Here is an 18,526-nt window from a genome sequence, read left to right as displayed (position 1 = left end):
TTAGCCCATCTCTTTTAACTGAGCTGTCACTGCGTGTTTGCGGGAATAGTGCATGGCAGGCCGAGTGCAGGAAACTGATATAGACAGTCATACACAGAGTGGCATTGTGGTGTAGAGGGAGTCGCACACATCAGGTAAACAAAAGTAAAGCCATTACCTGTGGCTAAAAAGAATTTTTATGAAATAGATCTTTAGGAAGTGTGTAGCTTCTTCTATAGCAAGCGTAAGGTAACTAAGGTTTAAAGCGATTCTTGTGGTGTAGAATTTATTTCTTAATTACACTGTTTACATTGCAATTAATTCACTCTACCATATAAAATTCCTGAACCAAAAAATATATATATATTGGTGTGTAGGCGCCATCTCTGGTCATTTTGCCTGGTCATGTGCTTTCAGAAAGAGCCATTGCTGTATAGGCAACTTCTTTCTGACAGGCTGTTGTTTCTTTTACTGAATGCAACTGAAAGAGTCGCAGCAGGGCATGGATTTTTTATATTGAATGCTTTTCTTATATCTACCAGGGAGCTGTAATCTGGTTACTTTCCCGTTGTTCTGCTGATTGGCTGCTGATGTGGAAGGGATGGGGTGAAATCACTCCAACTTGCAGTGCAGTAGTAGTGTGAAACTTTATCAGAGCACAGTTCACATGACTGGGGGCACCTGGAATCTGACAGTATGTCTAGCCCCATGACAGATTTCAAAATTAAATATAGAAAAACCCGTTTGCTCTTTTGAAAAACGGATTACAGTTCAGACGTCTGCTGGAGGAGCGCTATTAACTGATGTGTTTTGAACATTTTTTCCAATGCCAGTATCCCTTTAACATTTCTAATTCATTTAAATTTACCTTTTGCTGCCAAGGTCCCTGGATCACCTGTTGTTTGTGCTTGTGGCTTTTGTTTCTGCACACAGGCTGTGGGAGAATTGGATCATATTTTGCAGGTTAGACTGTTTTGATCGGCGCAACTACAACCGACTTGTAGGGTGCGATCTGTCCATGCAAAACCATCTTACAAACCCTTTCTTGGGGTAGTTTACCTCTGCTACTTTTTTTCTTTGTGACATATATTCTATAAAAATATAAAGCATTCCATTGTTAATAGTTGCAATACAAAACAAAACATCCCGCTTAAAAAACAAATGCATATTATTTTTGGAAGCTGACAGGCACGTACTATAAATATATCAACAACAGTTTGGAAACCAGTATCTTCACAAAAGATACAAAACCAAACCTGCCAGTTGAGCTGTCCCACAATAGAGGAGTCTGTTGTATTTGCCTTTTTTTGTATTTCCTTTAATATTAGCCTGCATGAACACATTGGGATGCCATTGATAATATGGATAGACAAAGGCTCCTATATTCTGTTTCTACTGCTAATCCTTGCATAGCGCAGAACATAGCCATGCTGTCCTACCAAAACTCTGGCATTGTTTTGATTGGAGCAGGCATGCATTTCAATATAGGAATAGACTGTAAATGCTCTCTCTGTACTATTAACATATTGTACATTTTGAGCCAGACACCAACCCTTGATGCAATATACATGCTGTTAATTCATTTGCAGCACTGGTAGAAACATTGCCTATATTTGTCCTCGTGGGTGACTCTAGACTGGAAATTAGTTGGTGTAATGATTGCTTTCCATTATATTTATAATTTACCATCATTAAGAGATAGAGTCTGCATCTGGCTTTAAAGGAGAATTAAATATGAAACACTCTGGGGCAGGGGTATGGCAATTTTGAGACCCCTCTGAACCAAATCAATAATCATCTGTACGGAATGTCTTTCATAAAAACATCCCAGCCCAGGGTATGTACTGTACGTTAAACGTAAAAGGGGTTATTCAACTTTAAATTTACTTATGTATGATGTAGAGAGTGACATTCTGAGACAATTTGCAGTTGGTTTTCATTTTTTATTATTTATGGTTTTTGAGTTATTTAGCTTTTTATTCAGCAGCTTTGCAATTTCAGCAATCTGGTTGCTAGGGTCCAAACTACCCTAGCAACCATGCACTGATTTGAACAAAAGACAGGAATATGAATAGGAAAGGGTCTGAATAGAAAGATGATGAATAATAAAAAGTAGCAATAACAATACATTTGTAGCCTTACAGAGCTGACCCCTATTTGAGAAGGCAAAATAATTTAATCAAAAAGAAAAATTTAGGACAAGTTGAAAAGCTGCTTAGAATGATCTGCCCCTTTAAGTATGTCAATTATTGTTATATATGCAATATTTTAAACTTTGTGGCATCCACTCCTGAATGAGCAGATTCTTTAGATTTTGACAAGTTCCTTTGTAGACTTTATCAGATTTCTGCTTTAATATGACGTGTTCATATTGCTTGATGTTATCGGTTATTGTGACAGTGGCAACGTGCTAACCATGCCATCAAGTGTTCCTCGGTTAACATGCCAGTACTGTGATAACGGCGATAACTATGCACATCAAGTGGGGATGAATTATTCACATTAATGGTGAGGCTTAAATCATTACCTGATCTCTGTAACGTTTGATTGGTGTCCTACTCAATGTATTTCTAATGTTGGATTTTTCAAGTACAGGTATGGGATTCATTATCCGGAAACCCGTTATCCAAAAAGCTCTGAGTTACAGAAATAGACTCCATTTTATCCAAATAATCCACATTTTTTAAAAGGATTTCCTTTTTCTCTATAATAATACAATAGTACCTTGTACATGATCCATTCTTAGATATAATTAATCCTTATTGGAAGCCAAACCATCCTAGTGGGTTTATTTCATATTTACATGATTTTATAGTAGACTTAAGGTAAGAAGATCCAAATTACACAAAGATCCTTTATCTGGTAAGCCCCAGGTTCCAAGGGTTCTGGATAACAGGTCCCATACCTGTATTTACTTATTTGAGGGGAGACTTCTATCTTTGTCAATGTAGATTGTGGCATGGCGCTTTAATAGAAAATACTGCAGGCTGGTGAATTTTTTTTTTGAGAAAAAAAACCCGGGGCCCAGTTTAGAAATTTAATGTACAACAATTGGTTAGGGACCGCTGGACTCACAGCAAAATAACAAGGGATGCACCTTGAAAATGTTTTTACTTCCTTGTTTTGTGGCAAAAAGTCACGTGATTTAGCTTCCCATCCCTAAAGTGTATATGCAAATTAGGATTCGGTTCAGCCAGGCATAAGGATTTGGCCAAATCCGAATCCTGCTGAAAAAGGCCGAATCCTGGCCTAATCACTAAAAATAGGGATGCACCGAATCCGGGATTTGGCCAGGATTCATTCTTTTTCAGCAGGATTCGGATTCGGCCGAATCCTTGTGCCTGGCCTAACCGAATCCTAATTTGCATATATAAATAAGGGACGGGGAGGGAAATCACGTGACTTTTTGTTACAAAACAAGGAAGTAAAAAATTTCCCCCTTCCCACACCTAATTTGCATATGCAAATTAGGGTTCGGGTTCGGTATTCGGCCAAATCTTTCACGAAGGATTCGGGGGTTCGGCCGAATCCAAAATAGTGGATTCGGTGCATCTCTACCTAAAAATAACAGACATATGAAAACACAGCTGTATCGGTAATTGAGCCAGATTCTTCGAGTATCTACCAAAATAGTGATCACCCCAAAATCTCACTCTAATTGACCTTTGTGCGCATCCTTCGGAACCTAAAAAAAAAGAATATGCATTAATGAATTAATTATTGGGGAAGAGGGGTACCTAACAAATTGGCTTTTTTTTTCCTTTAAACTGATTTACTTTTGTTATATTTCCCTATTTATCATGTAATTTATCTAATATCCATCTGAAATATTGTATAAAGTAGCTTGAGGGCTATCATAGAATACTGACACAATTTAAAAAAACATATCCCTTTTATCCCATGACCAGAAATTCTGGGAATGACGCGTTTTTTCGTGAAAATCGAGTGTTTATCGCCTCCTGGACATTTAAGTTAACTTGCGCAGTAGTGCTCCCTTCTACCAGTGCCCATTGTCAGTGTTTCTTTAAGCGCACTGTTAACATTTTGAAGGGGGATTAGAAGCTTTCATGCAGTTTCTTTTGTAAGAACCCTGAAAAGTTATTTTGTTTATAGTGCAAGATCAATCTCACTGCTGTATATAGAAAATAATTGTGGAATTTGTCACAATATTTGTCTTTCTATTGCAATTCCATCTAGATCGAAATGCCATTAAGAGCTCTCCTCTGGCATTAAAACCTGTCAATAGTATAAAGTTGCCTTTGAACACAGTTTTGTTCAATTATCCAAAACGATTTATATTCATCCCGTACTACAGGTATTGGATCCGTTATCCAGAAAGTTCAGAATTAAGGGAAGGCCTTCTTCCATAGGTTCCATTTTAAATGAATAATTAAAAAATTTTCAAAATGATTTCCCTTTTCTCTGCTATAATAAAACAATACCTTGTACTTGATCCAAACTAAGATATAACTTAATCCTGATTGGAAGAAAAACCAGCCTATTGAGTTTCTAGTGGATTTTCTAGTAGCTTTAATGTATGGAGATCTTAAACCCCAGGTCTCTGGAAGCATTCTGGATAAAAGTTTCTATACCTGTACATATATCACTAGTTTTCCAATAGGGGCCTTCTTTTTAGGGTGATAACGCATGGGTGTTTTGCCGTAGGCAACTTACCCCCCATATGTAATAAAAGGCACCAAGTTTGCCCAAGGGCAGTAACTTATAGCAACCAATAAGATGCTTGCTTTTTAACATGTGAGTGGTAAATTCTACCTTCTGATTGGTTGCTATGGTTTACTGCTCCTAGGCAAACTTAGTGCCTTTTATTACATAACCCCCAAAGTGTCTACAAATACCTTAGCATAGGGATAAATGTAAAGTGTCAATATACATTTATCCCTTTGTAAAAGTATTTTTCTGGGACAAGGCATTCTGTGCGCCATAAAAGAAAGAAACTTATTGTGTAACAGAGTTATTATAGATCCACCCCAATGTAGTGGATTTCTTTTAATTAAACTCATGGTTACCCAGGGAAACTGTAATGTGTGTAGTATTGTAGTGTATGTATGCTGTATCCAGTTGAAAAGTGAACAAGATACTTTCTTGAAATTTCCACTTAATTAATGGAGTGGTTCATAACTTTTGGTATGTTATAGAATGGCTAATTCTAAGCAACTTTTCAAATGGCCATCATTTCTTCTTCTTTTTTTTTTTTTTTTATAATTTGTATAGTTTTATAGTCTTTTGTTATACTTTGAATTATTTGCCTTCTTTTCTGAGTCTTTTCAGCTTTCAAATGGGGGTCACTGACCCCATTAAAAAACAAAGACTCTGTAAGTCTGCGGATATATACTCATTGCTACTTTTTATTACTCAGGCCATCTCTTATTCATATTCCAGTCTTGTATTCAGATCAATGCTTGGTTGCTAGAGTAATTTGAACCCTAGCAACCAGATTACTGAAACTGGAGAGCTACCGAATAAAGCTAAATAATTCAAAAACACATACAGTGGCGTGAAAAACTATTTGCCCCCTTCCTGATTTCTTATTCTTTTGCATGTTTGTCACACAAAATGTTTCTGATCATCAAACACATTTAACTATTAGTCAAAGATAACACAAGTAAACACAAAATGCAGTTTTTAAATGAGGGTTTTTATTATTTAGGGAGAAAAGAAATCCAAACCTGTGTGAAAAAGTAATTGCCCCCTGAACCTAATAACTGGTTGGGCCACCCTTAGCAGCAATAACTGCAATCAAGCGTTTGCGATAACTTGCAACGAGTCTTTTACAGCGCTCTGGAGGAATTTTGGCCCACTCATCTTTGCAGAATTGTTGTAATTCAGCTTTATTTGAGGGTTTTCTTGCATGAACCGCTTTTTTAAGGTCATGCCACAACATCTCAATAGGATTCAGGTCAGGACTTTGACTAGGCCACTCCAAAGTCTTCATTTTGTTTTTCTTCAGCCATTCAGAGGTGGATTTGCTGGTGTGTTTTGGGTCATTGTCCTGCTGCAGCACCCAAGATCGCTTCAGCTTGAGTTGACGAACAGATGGCCGGACATTCTCCTTCAGGATTTTTTGGTAGACAGTAGAATTCATGGTTCCATCTATCACAGCAAGTCTTCCAGGTCCTGAAGCAGCAAAACAACCCCAGACCATCACACTACCACCACCATATTTTACTGTTGGTATGATCTTTTTCTGAAATGCTGTGTTACTTTTACGCCAGATGTAACGAGACGCGCACCTTCCAAAAAGTTCAACTTTTGTCTCGTCGGTCCACAAGGTATTTTCCCAAAAGTCTTGGCAATCATTGAGATGTTTTTTAGCAAAATTGAGACGAGCCTTAATGTTCTTTTTGCTTAAAAGTGGTTTGCGCCTTGGAAATCTGCCATGCAGGCCGTTTTTGCCCAGTCTCTTTCTTATGGTGGAGTCGTGAACACTGACCTTAATTGAGGCAAGTGAGGCCTGCAGTTCTTTAGATGTTGTCCTGGGGTCTTTTGTGGCCTCTCGGATGAGTTGTCTCTGCGCTCTTGGGGTAATTTTGGTCGGCCGGCCACTCTTGGGAAGGTTCACCACTGTTCCATGTTTTTGCCATTTGTGGATAATGGCTCTCACTGTGGTTCGCTGGAGTCCCAAAGCTTTAGAAATGGATTTATAACCTTTGAAATTGAACTCAGGTGTGATAAACCACAGTTAAGTTATTTTTTAACAAGGGGGGAAATCACTTTTTCACACATTCCCATGTAGATTTGGAGTTTTTTTCTCCCTTAATAACGTAAACCTTCATTTAAAAACTGCATTTTGTGTTCAATTATGTTATCTTTGACTAATAGTTAACGGTTTTTGATGAGCAGAAACATTTAAGTGTGACAAACATGCAAAAGAATAAGAAATCAGGAAGGGGGCAAATAGTTTTTCACACCACTGTATACTGTAATAAAATAAAACCAAATATCACTCTGTATATCATACTAATAGTTATTTTAGAGGTTAACAACCCCTTTAAATATGAAATGCCTGAAAGTTCCAGTAGACTTCCTAAGAGCTATGTAATCTGATAAATTTTTTCCAGCGGAAAAACATTTCCAGAGAAATTGGCATTATGGCTCACTTCCGTGTGCAGTAACTGACATGAATGCCATCTGTCTACCACTGCCCACATGGGGCGGATCTGACTTGTATGAGCATGGTAAAAAAGCACCACATATGCCATCAGCCACACTATCACCTCTTTGTTTGGTTTTTTTTTCTTCTTCCTTATTCAAATTTCTGTTTGCCTTAGATGTCTGACAAATTGTTTTTAGTAGAAATGACAGATTTAAAGGGGTTGTTCACCTTTAAATTAACTTTTAACTTGATGTAGAGAGTGATATTCTGAGTCAATTTGCAATTGGTTTTTATTTGTGGTTTTTGAGTTATTTAGCTTTTTATTCAGCAGCTCTCCAGTTTGCAATTTCACCAATCTGATTCCTAGGGTAGAGTCCTGTGCGGAACCAATTTTTAAGACCCGGACCTGACCCAAACCGCAAGCCCACATTTTTTACCCACTTTGATCCGCTACCCGCAACTGCCTTATCCGCAATCCGACCTGCAAACCGGAAGTGACGTCATCAAAAGTGGGCGGGACAGAAACCACGTATGTAAAACTTTTAAAGGAGTAAAATATAGGCAATATTACATAACATAAGAAATTTAGATGAGACCCGCAAACCGAAAAGCGACCCGCGGGGATACCCGCACCTGAAAATCCTCCCCTCGTTCCCGCAGAATGTATCCGACCCGCTGCAGGACTTTAGCCTAGGGTCCAAATGACCATGCATTGATTTGAATAAGAGACTAGAATATGTGTAGGAGAGGCCCTGAATAGAAAGATGAGTAATAAAAAGTAGTAATAACAATAAATTTGTAGCCTAAAAGAGCATTTGGTCAGTGACCCCCATTTGAAAGCTGGAAAGAATCCCAAGATGAAGGCAAATAATTTATAAAAGTATAAAAAAAGAAAATATGAAGGCTAATTGAAAAGTTGCTTAGAATTAGCCATTCAATAATATACTACAAGTGAATCACCATACAAAGGTGAACCACCCCCTTAAGCAATAAAATGTACACGAGTATTAACCAGATCAGAATTTGCCCATGTGCAGTGACAGGTGAATGCCCTTCCTGTTACTGCTGCATCGGCCTTTGCTGATATCCTGGTTTTCTCCGCCGGCTGATAAGACGTTTAATCTGATACTGGTTATACTAATCGTTAGTCAGAGTGGATGCTTTGGCTTCCTTTTTATGTTAATTATTCTCTTCCCAAGCTTCTGTGGCCATCTCTTCCTCTTTTTCAGTTTTCAGTTCATGGGATAATAGCATCAAAATAAAACATATTATTTATTAGTTCAGCACTTCTCATGTTATTCCCTCATACACTTTTTGATGATGCAGAGAAACCCACACACAAAAGAGAAAACACAATCTCCCACTTCTCAAGTGCAGTCAGGTCAGTCTGTGCACGCGCCCTGGACTGTGTGTTACCTTTAATCTTCTAAAAAAAAAATTATGCTGTTTAGAGTATCTGCCAGTACAAACAGAACATTCCACAGCTTTGCTGTAAAAACCCATTCCTCAGCTATAAGTGAAACCACTTTTATTCTAAACTTATGTCCCCTGGGTAGATGCCTTGGTGAATAATCCTCCAGAGAGTTTACTCAGTACCTTCATTGCTGAGTTTGAAAAAGTCACTCATCCACCTAGTCGAGCCTGTATCCAATATTTCCTGAAAAATCTCATATTTGATCCAGAGGAAGGTAAAGAAAGAAAAGAAATTAAATGGTTTCATTCCATAACATTCATTCTATAACAATGTGACAGGTGAACAGAGGAGTTTGGGGTGTTTCATTGGCAATTGTTTAAAGTAAGTGTGTGGAAGGTGTTTTTCCGATAGTGGGTACCAAGGGCAAAGTGACAGGGTACCTGGGTTTATTCTAAAGCAGAGGAGGACTGGTAAGTGTTTGAGTGGCAGTGGACTGAAAAAATAAATCAAGGGTACACAATGTTCAATGGCCCTATATATGAATGGGGTCACATTATGTTTTTGTGTACATGGGGTCATGGTGATCATGTTTCTCTAATTTATACAGCTGGTCATGCACATACAGATACTGTCATTAGATAAGACGTTTGGTGTGGATTTCGGGGCCTGCGTTTCCAAGGACTGATTGGAACAGACTAGTGTCCTGCAGCGAGCTGGGTACCCGTTGGTTATCCGCAAAAAAAGCAGGTACCCTGTGGGATGAGGGTAGGATATTCAGATATGGGTATAGATGCAGGTCTGCAGGTTGCGTGTCTTATCTAAATTTCTTATCTTATGTTATATTGTCTATATTATACTACTTTTGATTTTTAAAAAACTTTTGATGATGTCACTTCCAGTTTGCAGCAACATCACCTGTTTAATGGTAGTTGGCAGGTTGCGGATAAGGCAGTTGCGGCTCTGGGTCAAGTAGCTGATCAAAGTGGGTAAATATGCGGTTCAGGTTGGGTCCTAGTCTTATAAATTGGTTCAGGACTCTAGAACAGACATCCTTATACCATGGATTTCTTTTAGAATGGTCAAGGATAGTGTTCCTGAATGGCATCCTTAACATGCGTGATCAACCTGCTAACTGATCTTTCCTTGAGAATGATCATATTTTCAAGAGAACTGTTTTCATGCTAATGGCTTCATCGTTCATTGATCATATGATATTTCTGCATGTATGATTTCCGATTAAATCCAGTGTGGCCCTACTGTCATTTTATAACCAAGATCTTTTGTCCTTTAAAGGAGAAGGAAAGGTTAAAACTAAGTAAGCCTTATCAGAAAGGTCCATCTAAATATACCAGTAAAGCCCCAAAGTAGTGCTGCTCTGAGTCCTCAGTTAAAAGAAACACTGCATTTCTTTCCTTCTATTGTGTACTCATGGGCTTCTGTATCAGACTTCCTGCCTTCAGCTTAAACCTCATTGCCCTGGGCTGTAATCTGAGCCCAGAGCAGGGAGAGACTCAGGCAGGAAGTGATGTCACACCACGCTAATACTGCAGCTCCTATCATAAACAAACAGAGAGTTTCTAGAGCTTTTTACTCAGGTATGGTAAAACATTCTACAGAATAAATATAGCATTCTAGCTTGCACTATTGCAGCTAATCTATTGGCAATAAAATGCCTTTCCTTCTCCTTTAAGGCCAAGATTCTCTCATTTTAGAATGGCTTTTTTTTCTGAACTTCTATTCAGCAACACTGCATTTTTACAATAGAAAAATAGAGAACAGAGAAATTAAATGTTTTATGCATTTTCCTAATAGCAAGAAGTATGATATTACATTTATTTTTTAAACCCACTGGGGCATAATTATCAGTATTTAGAATGTTTGAGACCTGGGGTTTTCCAGACAGGCGTATTTTCCTAATTTGGATCTTTATCTCTTAAGTCTACTAAAATATAATTTAAAGGGGATGTTCACTTTCCAAACATTTTTTCAGTTCAGTTGTTTTCAGATTGTTCACCAGAAATAAAGACTTTTTTCTATTGCTTTCCATTATTTATTTTTGACTGTTTTCCCAAAATTGATTACAGTTTAATGTCCTGTCTCTGGCGTTTCAGTCTGTCCCCTCTGTAATCTAGATGCAGAGTTTGAACTGTAAAGGTGGCCATAGGAGCACAGATACTGCATATTATACATATTGTTGTACAAAAGCATCTGTGGAACATTAGCAACTATTGTATCAACTCTAATAGCTGCCTTTTATGAAATTCAGAGATTCTGCTCAGCAGGGACAAAGATACGGAAGGTGTAGTGATGTTCGGGTCGGGTTTTTCCAGACCCCAACCTGCTCTCCCTCAGCCCGTGCCCGCCCTCATCCGACTTCCGGTTTCCTTTTATAGACCCGCCCTGCCAATGATGTCACAAACGGGGTGGGCCGAACAGTCGAGCGGCTATAAAGTCGCAAGCCGGCATTTGACTCACAGGTATCGGGCCGGCCCGCACATCATTAGTTAGTTAACCCCCCCAGAGCGGTTTTAGAAAGACATAAGATTTTCTTTACTTACCCATCCGTGCAGATTCTGTCCAGCAGAATTCACGGCAGCAATCTTCTTCTCTTCAGTAATCTTCGTAATGAGACCGGCGTAGCAGTGCATGCGCAGTTGGAGCAACTTTCGGTTTAGCAAAAACTGCGCATGTGCCGAAACTCCCGGAAATTTCACAAGAGCCGGTCTCATTCCAAAGATTACCGAAGCAGCTGAAGATAGTTCCTGTGAACTCTGCTGGACAGAATCTGCACAGAGGGGTAAGTAAAGAGTTAAGGGCATTTGCCCATGGGGCAACTAGGCTGGGGGGGGAGGGAGGGGGGCTCTATGTAGGGTAAGGGGGTAGGGTTTTTTTCTATTAAGGGGTTGTTTCTCCTTTAAACAGGAACTGAACCCAATAGGATTGTTTTGTCTCCAATAAGGATTAATTATATCTTAGTTGGGATCAAGTACAAACTACTGTTTTATTATTACAGAAAAAAAAAGGAAATCATGTTTACAAATCTGAGTTAAAATGCAGTTTATGGGATCGCCTTCCTTTAATTTGATGCGTTCTGGATAACCGGTGTCCCCTACCTGTACAGCTCTATTATGTTCTGCTCTCTTTACCAGCAAAAGTGGGGCATATTTAGTAAAAAGGTGGAAATACAGTTGTCCAGAGAAGAACTCTGTATTACTCTCTTCATTTGTGTAGGGGCTTTTAGGAGCATATTTATAAAAGGTTGAGTTCTTTATTGCTAAAGTCAATAGAAGATCTAAGCTCTTTGATAGATCATCTGGTTTTGCTGTATATAATTATTGCTTTTCCTTATCTCTGTTGGTTCTTTCACACTGAATTTGTTTTTTATTACCGTTTGCAGAAAGGGTTACCGTCTTACTTGTTGGATACACTTCATCCCACCAATACTATGCTGAGCTCACTCATGGCCCTGTTAAATTCTCAAATATTTTGCAACTCCTTTCCTTTCCTTGTGTTTATCTTAACCTTATGGCTTTTACATGGTACTCCTACTGTGAGAGCAGGACTTTAATTTCTACTTCTACATTTGACATTGAGTGCACACTGCCTCTTTGTTCTACTTGGCACACTTGCAATTTCTACATGATCCTCAATATGATTTTTAAAGTTAGTTATTGATCATTATGCGATTTCTAAACATTTTTTCCCCTCCCTATTGAATTCTTTTTCTAAAGGTTTGACTCAACCCCATTGGGGCTTTATAGGGCTTAAAAAGACATATTGCCCTGGTTATAAAGTTTTTGCTAGCTGTTTTGCTTGTTGCAATAGCACAAATATTACTTATGAGGTGCAGTGTAAGCAACTTTGCAGGTTTTCCGCAGCTCTTCAGTTTGTAATTTGAAGAGAGCTTTTAACCATTAAAGAAAACAACCAACTTGCATTTGTGTTTGCTTTGGCTTCCAGACTCCTGACTTATCACAATATGCACAGAAATCCTTTGCTTGGATATCCAGGGTGTAAAACATGTGCCGCAGCTGAGCACTGGAGTCGCACAGAGCCTCCTCCTATATTTATGAAGAATTTGACCACACATTTGCACCCAGCTTATGTTATTCATGATATTAATGGTGACATTTCCAGGGTATAGGCTCAAAAAGTATGGTTTATATGTAAGCTTACTTGGCTAAAGTATAGCTGAAATAATTATAGGCTTCTGACCAAGATGTTGTTGTAATAGAATATATAATGGTAATCCTAGGGCCATCTGTAATAAAGAAATCAACAAGTAGTAAAACTATATCATAAAATCTCTTTGCCAACTGCCACTATGCTTTACTTACTTTAAAGGGCATCATAATATTATTGTTCCTCTGTGTATTTATCTAATAAAATCAAAGGGCTTAATATATAATTATAATCTTCCCTAAAAGTGAGGAGCACCAACATATTTCATTCTCAAAGCTTCATAGCTCATCACTTTAAAAATAAATAAATATATATATATATATATATATATATATATATATATATATATATATATATATATATATATATATATATATATATATGTATCTCTCTCTCTCTCTCTCTCTCACACACTCTCTCGTAATTGATATTTTTATGGTTCTTCGGTTATTTAGCTTTTTGTTCAGTAGCTCTATGGTTGGTAGGCTATTATTTACCATACAATGATTTGGACAAGAAAAAGAAGTATGAATAGAAGAGGGCCTACACAGAAAGATATCAAGAGTATCAATAACAATAACATTGTCTGGAAAGAAGCAGAAATGTAAGGCAAATAATTTAAAAACTATAGAAAATAAATAATGAAAACCAATCGCAAAGTTGGTAGAGATTTCTTTAATATTCTAAAAGTAATTTTAGTGCTGAAATGAAGGATACTAATGCATCCAGTGTCCAGCATTTATTTTATTTATCTTCTGTTAATAGATTGTAGGTTTTAATGGGTTGGGTTCTTGTGTTTTAACATTTATCTTCTTGTTATTTAAATTATTCTTTTTAGTGGAAGCTGTTGAGTGGATTACTGTTGGATTATCACACTATCAAGAGTACAAATGTACTGTGCTTTTCTTTAGCTTATTTTTTTTTGTTAACTACCTTTCCTAGGTATACAGGCAATAACAGCAAATGAATATAGATGGAATAAATATTCTTGGCACACAATAATATATATATATAAAGGAATGGCCATTCATCAAGTGCTAAAAGCTCACTGAGGCCAATGAAAATAACAGTAACTTTCAAGTACACTTATGTAAATACATTGTGCCAACATCTAAATCCTAGAGCCTTTCATGGGTCATTTGGCAATGCACAACCCACACATGGTATTATGCGTTCAGTGATACATGCATTGATTTCAAGGGCTAAAATATTTACATAGTTTGGATAACTGAAATTGTTTTTTAATGACTGTTAACATCATAAACATCCTGCGCATTGCAGCAATGAAAAGTCAGTATCATTTGGGATTAAATGGCAAAATAATATTTCCGGAAAATCTGCATGTTCGTTGATTGTAAAACTGGGCTGAATGTAGAAACTGCACACTGCTATTCAATGCACTTCTTGTTCTGACTGCTGAAACCACATACCAGGAGCCAACTGATTAACAGACCTGGTGAATAATTGACTACAATTGACTACAATGTTTTAAGACTCAGAAATAGAAAACAGAGAATGGTAAACTAATGCAGAGTTTGGTTGCAACCATATTTACAATACTTTATAACCATTGAAAATTTTGAATTCATAGAATTCATATAGATAAGTTGGTGCAAATTACATTTTATTTCATTATGCAGAAAACAGGATCTCCACCCAAAACAGTTTAGGCTCTGTTCTAGGGGTCATGTGAGCCTTTTACAGCATCAAAGTGAGGTGAAAGGAAAGTCAGACAGCAGCTGGCTGAACCTTACCCTCAAGACATCTTTGTTAAAGATGAATCTCTCCAGCACAAGGAAGTGAGAACAGAAGTTGCTCCATCTGCCAACAAATTCACTTGCGTCCAGGGAAGTGAATGTAAAATACTTTGTCAGTCGTTACAAACATAATAATAGTGTGTTTATCAGTCTAGCTATCTAACTATCTATCTGCGCATATACAGTCCGTTAAAGCTAGTGAAATTACTTTTTTTTACTGAAATTAAGTTATCCTTTGTTTTGACTCTTCTCAAATTTCCCAGTTGTAGATGTATGAGCCTTGTTACATGGGCAATAAATCACCAGTTATTCAGCCAATTGCAAGTAGAGGATGGAAAGCAAAAATTTTATTATGTAGTTATCATCCATTACTGCACTAGTGAGAGTATGCCAAGTGTTAAAGGCATTGTTCACCTTTAAATGAAAGTATGATGTAGATATTAAGGCATTTTGCATCTGGTCTTCATGTTTTATTCTTTGTGTGTGTGTATGCAGTAGCGATCCTAGAGGGGGACGGGCCCTGGTGCGTGACGCGCAGCCGGGCCCCGCCCCTCCGCACGGCCCACATTTTCAATGGCGCGCGGGCTGCCGGGGGGGCCCTGAGGGGGTGCGGGCCCTGGCCCGCTCGCACCCTCTTCTCCCCCGGTAGTTCCGCCACTGTGTGTGTGTGTTTTAACAATTTTTATTTTCGTTTAGCAGCTCTCCAGCTTGGAATTTCTATCTGGTTGCTAGGGTGCATATTGTCCTCCGGGTATTGGTTTGTGTGAGAGTTTGACTGAATAATTGGATCAAATATTGTCCTCCAGGTATTGGTTTGTGTGAGCGTTTGAGGTTTGAGTGAATAATCGGATAAAATTTGGCAGGCTCTTGTTAGGGTCCCACACACAGCTGTCAACTTAGTCTGGAAGGGGCTAAAGGTTGATAAAAGATGGTAATTGGGTCCTTCTAGACAGAGTCGGCATCCTATTGGCCTTTGTATGGGGTCCTCCATGGGTTTAAAATTGCCCAATCGGCGGATTTTAAAATTTCGCAGGGTTGAGGACTGTATCAGCTTGTTGATGTGGTCCTTGTCCTAAAGGTCTGCATCCCTGTCATTATTATTTGATCGCTTGGCATATTGGGGAAAGATCCAATACTGTTCCACACTGTTTGAAAAAGTCTGCAGATAAGATTTTTTTTTGCATGCAGCCAATAATAAATAAAAGGGACTATTGCTGTGAAGGATGCCTAGTCAGCATCTCCCATGGCTGTGCTTTAAAGACCCTGGGTTAGCCACAGTCTATAGAGTATTCCAATGTGAAGTGAAACTTGGCTTCTTTCAAGGATTCCTATTGTTTTTCATAGAAATAAGGTGTAGCTCTTCTTTGTACAAACACCATTTCATGCGAAAAGCCTTTACAGAGAGATCATAGAAATCCAGGCCAAAAGAGGTATTTGCTTCAGAATCACAATTCGAACTATCCGATTACGATGTGCAATGGGCTCCGATGGGATCGGTCTGGTCAAAATCAAACCTGACCGATCGACCAAACGACCGATCTCCGCCGGACGAAAGCTGTCGGCACTCTCCACACGCAATCCGAAAATTCATACGATAGGATCTGTGTGTCTATGGCCAGCTTAAGGCTAGAGCCAGATTTTGTGGAAGGCCAAGAATTCACTTCTCTGTTGCGACTCTGCTGCTTGCGTGAAGTGCCTGCACCAAGATACTTTGCCTTGGCTTGGGCGCAGGCAAACGTGGCGCATTTCGGCACTGAAATGCAAACTCTTGTGTTTCTGCATTGAAATCCACCGATTGCGATTAAGGTTGGGTGAGGGTTGCTTTTTCCTGACCCACATATCACTATTTAAAGCACATCAAGCAGTGGATGAGCAGAGCAGCCAAGATCCCATATATCTGGCACTACACGCTATATCCTTCTATAAGTTTTGTAAACTTTGTGTATATTTATGATACTTGTCCTCCCTGTGTGTACAGTTATATAGTGCAATTTTATATAGTGTACAGTGCTGCAGGTCCCTACAGTGCTCATCATTTGCCTTCCTCTTCTACTTTTTTCCAGCCTTAAAATGCAGGTAAAACTATATTGACCTGTGAGGCTACAATTTTATTGTTTTTGTTACATTATATTACTTTGCTTTCTATGCAGCCTCACTATAAACACTGTGAAGACCCCACCTATGCTGCTTCAAATGAAAATTAATTTCCTCTAGTCTAAAGGTGCGGCCTTTGGTGTGTTGATTCTTTTTATGGAGAAAAGATTCCCTGCTATCTGTCTTTAATGTTTTTTTTGTGTGTTTGTAAAGAGTAATCAAGACCCCTAGCAAGCGCCTTTTCTCTACCCTCCATGGTTTAAATGTTCCATTTCTTTTACAGTTTAGTTACATGCCTCTGCATTGTCTCTGGCTGTTTAATAACCTCCTTAAAGGAGACATATAGGATAAATGAAAAAACCCTAATTTTGTAGGCAATTATAAGTAATAAATGGTGTTGCTTTTACATGGTGCTAAAAATTATTACCTTTAAAAATAGCCCCTTTATTGGAGCTCCCTATAGATGTTCTCTGGTCCCTGTCTGTGTTTCAAATGAGGGGTGGACGTGTCCTAAAGCTCCCTGTCAGAAGCACAATAGGAGGGGGACAGCCAATCACAGCCCTTCACAAGTACAGACAGGCTTCAGTTCCCTATCAGGTCATGCTAGCTGCTGATTGGTTCCTGTCCTACAGTACAGTTATCCGAGTGCTGCCGGCTCCCCTGCACAGCCTGGGAATTCAGGGAGCAGGAAGTGGAAGAGAAGGGAAGGATTATAAGGAATTTTGAAGAAAAATTTAATACATCAGCCTGAAACACTACTTTTTTTTTTTTATATAAATAAAAGCTGTATATTTAAAAACCCCAAAAATAAAAATGAAGATCAGATGCAAACTGTCTCAGAATATCCATAGTAAATCCATATATACTAAACGTTAATGTAACACGGAACCATTGGTTAAAAGGTTACTTTCTAAAAAATAGCTTTGTAATTCAGCCTTTATAACTGAAGCCAGTTTCTGCCATCCTGCAGGTCTTGCTGGTATAGGAACCATGCACTGAATAATGGGAATTTACTTGTTGTCACTATGATTATGACTGAGCTCCTTGGTGTTGCCCTGTGAATACGGAGTGTAACTTCCTGTTATTATACACATCACACAGTGCAAGTGCCCACACATTATTACACAGCTCAGCGGAAGAAGCCATACAATGAATTACATAAATGCGCTGGATTCTTGAGTAGGCGTTTAAAGAACGGTGCGCATCATATGGTTTGGATTAAATGGTTACATTTTTAATTGATCAAAACATATTTTCAGCACATGCCCTATTACTGAGCTTCAAGTAGGCTGAAAGCAATGATATTGCACCCTATGTGGATCTGTGTTTACAGTGTAGGGAAGCAGTTAATACGGCAGGCAGGCAGGGGTTAAGCCACAGAACATCTCAATATTCCTGGTACAGCTTGTGAGACCTGTGCTCTCTCCTGATTTCCTCCCTCCCGGTGACTCAGTTCCTCCGCAGGGGCTCGTGACTGCTCACTTTGCTATTTTAGGGCTTCGGCTGTACATTGTCACTTGCTTGTGCCACTGACTAGACGATGTGTTTCATTCTTTCATTCTCAGGAAAAAATGCCCATGAATCACATCTATTTCTAGCCCTATAACTTGTTATTCAGCAAAGAAAGAAAATGCTTTACCATCTGCAGATATGAAGCCTCTGGCAAGGGAAACTGTTTTTCATGTACTCTACACACATTGGGCACCTTGAGGCTGGTTGGGGGCATCAGTAATTTGTACCCGCCTCTTTAGCAAATAGGCAATAGCTGCTCTGCTATAGGCACATTTTTCAATAGGAGGCCACACCATATGATAAAGACCCTAGAATTAAAGGAAAAGTAACATCAAACAATGCAAGTATTTTTAAATAATAAAAATATAATGCAGTGTTGCCCTGGTAAAACTACGGTGTTTGCTTCAGAAACACTAGTATTGTTTTTATAAATATGCTGCTGTGTAGCAATGTACCAGTACATGCTATTTTCAT

The 18,526-nt window shown here is 38.6% G+C and overlaps 1 protein-coding gene across 5 annotated transcripts in view; it reads left to right on the top strand.

Moving 5' to 3' along the window:
- The window catches only part of pik3cb.L (phosphatidylinositol-4,5-bisphosphate 3-kinase catalytic subunit beta L homeolog), a 105,195-nt gene that overhangs the window by 32,732 nt on the left and 53,937 nt on the right, over positions 1 to 18,526 (top strand). Inside the window, exon 1 of one of the 5 annotated variants that reach the window (XM_018263927.2) lies at positions 9,233 to 9,254. The exons of the other annotated variants lie outside the window; for them this stretch is intronic. The gene's annotated coding sequence lies outside the window, so the exon portion shown is untranslated. Of the gene's footprint in view, positions 1 to 9,232; positions 9,255 to 18,526 lie in introns of those variants that run through there. 5 annotated transcript variants of the gene reach the window in all.

The sequence above is a fragment of the Xenopus laevis genome, chromosome 5L (assembly GCF_017654675.1).
Source record: "Xenopus laevis strain J_2021 chromosome 5L, Xenopus_laevis_v10.1, whole genome shotgun sequence".
Lineage (NCBI taxonomy): Eukaryota > Metazoa > Chordata > Amphibia > Anura > Pipidae > Xenopus > Xenopus laevis.
This window is presented reverse-complemented; position numbering and strand designations above follow the sequence as displayed.